Here is a 6,416-nt window from a genome sequence, read left to right as displayed (position 1 = left end):
CTTTCAGTAACTTCCCGTTGCCTTTTGGACAAGGCCAGACACAAATGTAAAGCCAACAGTCTTTTCAACCTCAGCTCCCACTAGTTCACCGGACAAATTTTCGCACCCCAGCCAGGCTGGGAAACTCACTCTGCCTTTGCTTATTCCCACTTTCCTCCCTGTGCTGGTGGAGTGACAGTTTGGGGAAATGGCTGCGTTTTACTGGAGCTGGTCATATCCTGCTCACTTTCCTGGTTCTCCTCAAGGGCCTGGATTTCTTGACCCTACAGGGATCTCTCTCCATTCTGATCTCTTACAGCTTGTATTGTTTATCTTTCCCCTAGACTCAGAATGCTAGATCTGGTACTTCATACCTGATGAAACTACTTTGATTTGTTTAACTTTTCTTGTTTGTCAGTCATATGTTCAGATCTGTATGAATACATAAATTGCCTTACTTGTTGTTGTATTTCCCCTGTAGGGCCTGAAAACAGTGTGTCAATACAGCAGTACTGACAGCATAGTTGAATGGAAAATGGAATCTAATGGATGCTGGTTAACTCCTTACCTTTCTACTTTTTGTTTTCTTCTTATTATTCCTTTCCTTTTCCTCCCTCCCTCTCTCTCTCTTCTTCCTTCCTTTCTTTCCTTCTTTCTCTTTCCTTCTTTCTTTCTCTTTCTTTTTCTTTCTTTCCCTCTTTCTTTTCTTTTTCTTTCTTTCTTTCTCCTTCCCTCCCTCCCTTTGTTTCTTCCTTCCTTCCTTCCTTCCTTTCTTCCTTTCTTTCTCCCTCTTTCTCCTTCACCAGAACTCTCATGTTGGAAACAAACACTTTGTCTTTCCCTCAGTGGTTAAGATCATGGGTTCTGGATTTAGATTGTCTGCATGTGAATCCTTGGACAAGTTGTTTAACCTCTCTCCATTTCCTCATATGTAAAATAGGGATAATAATAGTATCTAACTCATCGGAAGATAATGAAGGTGCTTTCTGTAATGCCTAGTACAGAGTTGGCACTCGTTAAAAATACCTGTTGTGATATGTAAACACATGTTAGGATGATGGTACTTAGTAGGTTGGCAGTATTCATGAGCTAAATGAATGAATGCATGGTAAGGTAGAGGTAGGATTATGGGTTCCTAAGTCTTAACTTCTGAATCCAGAGGGAAAACAAGCAGTAAGTAACTTGTCACTTAATTGCTCTTTTGTAAAAGAATAAATGGAACCAAGAAAGATGATCCTGGCAATGGGTTAGTTTTATGGAACATTGACAGGGATCCCAAATTTGGTAAATTAGAATTAAGAAAAGGGACTGCTGGCTCGTAATAGTTTTTGTTTTACAAACTGGATCTGGAAAAGAAATAACTCAAGTGTCTGAAAAATTAAAGCCGAATTCATTGGAAAGAATGAGGGGTCAACTGGGAGCATTTCCTTATTTTGCACGATGGCCTGTCATTGACCTACGAGGAGTGACAGGATGAAGAATGTCTTAGTCCTAATTAGTGTCTTATTTCAATAAATACAGTGTTGTGGTCTGTGCTCAAAAGAAGGATGGGGTGGGAACACATTGGGGAAAATGGGGTCATGCAGTAACAGTCAACTCTTTGGTATCGATATGTGAAGAGGAATTTTTTGGTGCTTCGTAGCTAATGCCTGCAAGCATGAAATATCATCATCGTGAAAAAAATCCTTGTGCTTATCCCAAAATTTTCCACAGCAAGGACCTCCTCTACGGGTTAAGTTCACATGGTGTGAAGAAATCTTTTCTTTATTGGTTCTATGTTTACTCAATTTTCTAGCCATCAGTTTTCAAGAATGACTCCATCATGATACATCAGGGAAGATTTGCCACTGCCTGTGCGAAATAGCCGTCTTCTTCTTTTTTCTTTTTTTTTAATAATTGGAAACAGTTTTCATTAATCTTTCATTTAAACGTATCATTGTATGAAGTACAATCATAATTCCTCTTAAAGGCACAAAATATATTTGAAGATAGGACAGTTTGGGAAGAAAATAATCAAGTCATAGAGAATTTTCCAACTAGGAAGTGACTTAAAGACATCAACCAGATCAGCAATTCCCAATCTGAGAGGTTTGGGGCTCTTCTTTGTCAAATGGTTAGTAAATATAAATAATATTTATAGTCTAAATATCTATCTAGTACATTGAGTATTGTGATTATTAAAATGTATTCATTTTAAATTGCTAATGAATTTAAGGTGGCTTGGTGGCACCTGTAGTTTAATTGATACATAACAAACATGTAACCTCTGTCAGGGGGGGAGATGTGGCAAAATAATCTTTTTACATTATAAGAGGTCTTCTTAGGGGACTTAGGAAACCCTGGGCTGGCAGCATCCACATACAGGCCTGAATGGGTATCAGCAATAAACCTATTACAGACCATAGCCAAATCCAGCCCTGGGCCAGACCTAAAAAACTAGCATCTAGCCTCAGACGAGAATGGATAAAACCTCACAATTCTTCTTCCATCTCTTGCTTTTCTCCTCAAGTCAGTGCTCCTTGGGACTGCAACGGGCACTTGTTTATTATGAAATTACTGCTTTTCAAACTAACAACAGATAATACCTGCTTTGGTGAATTAGCTTTTATATAACACAAAATGTTTAAAGTCTTTTATTAGCTAATCCTTAGCAAGAACTGCTACAGTGGAGTGGTGCTGGATTACTTTTTTTTACAATGAAGGTGTTGAAAAATATAGGAAAGTGTTCAAGATCAGGTTATTAAATTTGATATTCAAAATATGAGTCCTAGGACATGAATTCTGTTCTATCACATGCTAACTTCTGAAAAAAGAAAGCTGATTTTATTCTAAATTTAGCCAAATATTAACCATATGGGAACTTTTTAGCAAGTTCCACTTGAATGAAGAATTTATGTCCTTCAGGATAATTTTTAAACTGTGTGCTAAATAGTGTCTTATAAACTACAAATAAAACACAGATTTCCAAGCAAAATTCTGGGCTCTCTCTATCCCCATATATCACCTTTATGGAAAAGTGACTGCTTTGCTTTTCTCCTTGACCAAAAATCAACAGACTGCCATGCCATCTTTCAGTGATTTATTTATTCATATCATATACAGTTAGAGACAAAAATAAAGAAGGGAGGAATATATATTGAATGTAGTGATCCTCCCTTTTTTTAAATAACCTTTATCATAGACTTTTTTTAAAAAGTCATTTTCCTCTGGACTAATCCATTCTTAATTGAGAATTAGTATAAGAATTCAAAAAGGAAAATTTCCTTGTTTTTCTTTCAGTATATACAGAGGTAGAGGAAAGTAAAAATTTAGAAAGCTTTAAAGTCTAATAAATAGTAAATTATTATTTCTTACTGATTGACCTGATAATTTGAGGAGTTTTCTGAAACCAAAAATGATTCCAAAACATTTAAAAATTTACGTACCATTTGAATGTTGACTGAATGGTGTGGATGGCCGATTAACTGATTAGATCAGTGAATTCACTCAAAGACACTATCTTCTGTTTGTGGTTCCGTTTAGATTCAGAACCATAGGTGGAAAGGAACATGAAAGTAGTGGATATTTGTTCTTAAATCTAAATGTGGATGGATGTGCCTAATAATAATAATAATAACGACAACTACTATTTATACCTAACATTTTTAACTCACTAGGTAGTTTAAAATATAATGGCTTACTTATTCCTCTAAATAACCCTGTGAGGTCAGTACATTTTTATTTCCGTTTTACAGATGAGACTAAGGCAAAATAGTAAGGAATTTGTTCAAGGCCCTTCAGCTCATAAACAACAGAGACGGGATTCAAACCAGGCAACCTGACTCCAGGTGGTACCAGACTCTTTCACCATCACACTGTATTGCTTTGATCCATAGCAACACCTGGTTCACTGAAAGTGCAGTGCTTGTTATATGTGCGACGCTCTCAGATATTTTCATTAAAATCCACGTTTCTGGAGTTTTCTAGTCTCAAATTCTTTGCAAAGAGCATTCACATCCCTTTGCAGATAGTTTTTATACTCCTTCCTTAAGATGAATGTCCTATGTTGCTGTTATCCTGTTAAGAAGAAAATCAGGTGTGCCAGCCTTCCAGCTTCCATTGCCAAAGCATTTGTTAATCTTACTATTTTATGGTTCATTGTGCTTATGTAAAACATTTTATTCTACAAATGTCCCATCAGAAATGTCACTTGTGAATTTCATCAACAGAATCCTCTGAAAAAATCATTCAGTAATTAAGAAAAAGACAGATACTACGTGATATTAGGAACCTGATATCTGACGCTGCTGCTTCTTGTACTTGCCGTGAACTGTGCCCTAGTAATAGAAGAGCCTCCCCTTCCGTCGCTTATACCCACAGAGCATTAATTACACACGTAGTGATGATGAATTAGGAATGCAGCTATCCCTATTTAAAGCACTGCTATTTCATGTTTAGCTAACTCCTAGTAGGATGTGATCATACATTGCCTACGTTGGTGCTTCTACTCCTTAAGCAACATTTTACAGTTAAAAGGTTAACTTTCAGAGTCACTGATTCAACGATCATTCCATAAGCATTTTATATCTCATACAACCACACATCACCCTTTGAGAAACTTTGCAATTCATTTCTAAATCATCGGCATGATTATTGCATGATTGCTTATGGATTTATGTAGTTTCATAAATATTTAATGTTAATGTCATTATCAGGTGTGGGAAAAGGACAAAACATACACAATAGATACTTAAGCTTGAAACTTTCTTGTCTGTCAGTCTCTTCAAAGATATCTGAATTACTTTCTAAATCTATGTCTCAATAAACATTACCTAGGTTTGCTTAATTGATGCAGACCCTGGGGGTAAAATATCTAGAAGATAGACTGCCACAAAAATCCTAGGAATTGTTTTATGATTAATATTTTTTCTCAGTTTAGCACTACCACTAACAGACAGGTTAAAAACCTGCTAGTGAGAGCAATAAAACAATAGCTATTAAAGCCTTCATTTTTATTGCATTGGCTATCGCTGGTAATACCTATTTGACTTAGAAATTATCCCCAATAAAATTACACACAAATGAGATTGTATTCTATCTTGCAATGCATCTTACTCTGTAAGGAATGATTTGTGTAATTGCTAATAATTTATTGTACGGCTGGCTAGACACCAATTCTCACCCATGGCTGCACTTTAAACTCAGTCAGTTTCGGAAAAAATTCCTGAAGTCTGGGCCTTACTTTCCCAAAGGTTGTGATTCATTTGGTTTGGGAAGGGCTTCAAATGAATGTATCCTTATAAGCAGAAAGCTTGATGTTTTAACTAAAACATGGAAAAAAGAAAGAATAGTGAGTCACATGGTTTAGATCCAAGTTCTAGTCCTGACTGAACATAAACTTTTGTGTGATCTTGTATAGGTCATTTAACAGCTCTGGGCTAGATTTTTTTCACTCTTAAAATGCAGGTTTGAACCATATGATCTCCAATGGTATAGCTTTCTATGACTTCTGAATCTGGTACTGAGAAGATGGAAGCACAGCTTTTTATCTCTTGACTGTATGTGCTTTAAGCATTGAGCAATTTTAGGCATTGGCTAAAATATCCTAGAGTGATAGCACAGATAATGTCCTCAGGATTTGAAAAAGTAGTTTATCTTCCAAACGGGCTACTCCAGTTCTCTAAATCTTGCCTTCATCTCCCGTAGTATTTTTGCTTAGGTGTTTTGGTCATTTTCTTCCCCTTGTTTACAACTTATAAATCATAAACTCCACAAAAACTATGTGGGGTTTAGAAACTTGAAAATCTTGATCCTGTTGCAGATAAAGAGGACTGTATTGTAGTATAAACCAAATCACATTTATGACAAAAATTTCACTTTTTTCTGAGAGAAAAAAGGGTATATGATAAATGTGCCAAAAATCAGAAAAAAAAAATTTATGGAATTGATGTTAGAGGATAAATTTGAGGATGGAAGCTTCGATGTTTATACATTTCTGCTTTTGTGACTTTTTAGTTCAAAATAGTTTTATGACACTTGAGCCACAGGTTCTTGGCAATTTTGTTTAATTTTTGTCCTGGCTCACATTCAAATGAGTGTCAACTTTGTTATTACTTCCTCTGGGAAACTTCCCTCATCTTTCTAGACCATATTAAGGACTTCCAGTGATGGCCTTTATTACATCCTGAACTTTCTTCATCATAAAACTTATCAGTTCTTCATGTATTTGCTTCTTTGCTTCTCTCATGGAAGAATAAGCGCTATGAGGAAAGGATCCATAACTATGCTTTTGAGTAACTTGAAGTTAAAATTTTTAGAACATTGCCTGGCACATAATAAGTTACACAATAAGTATTGACTTTTATTATTGTTAGGGGTGATTTAAAAGTTGTGTTCTGAATACCAGATTCTAATATTCTTGAAGCCAAAGTAATGCCTTACTTGTGTTTGGATACACT

At 35.8% G+C, this 6,416-nt stretch overlaps 1 long non-coding RNA gene across 2 annotated transcripts in view; it reads left to right on the top strand.

The window, feature by feature from the left end:
• LOC137223822 (uncharacterized) overlaps positions 1-6,416 on the top strand; it is a 99,611-nt gene that overhangs the window by 1,510 nt on the left and 91,685 nt on the right. The window lies entirely within an intron of this gene.

The sequence above is a fragment of the Pseudorca crassidens genome, chromosome 4, assembly GCF_039906515.1.
Source record: "Pseudorca crassidens isolate mPseCra1 chromosome 4, mPseCra1.hap1, whole genome shotgun sequence".
NCBI classification, from domain to species: Eukaryota; Metazoa; Chordata; class Mammalia; order Artiodactyla; family Delphinidae; genus Pseudorca; species Pseudorca crassidens.
The sequence above is the reverse complement of the archived record's forward strand: the minus strand, read 5'-3'. Positions and strand labels throughout refer to the sequence as shown.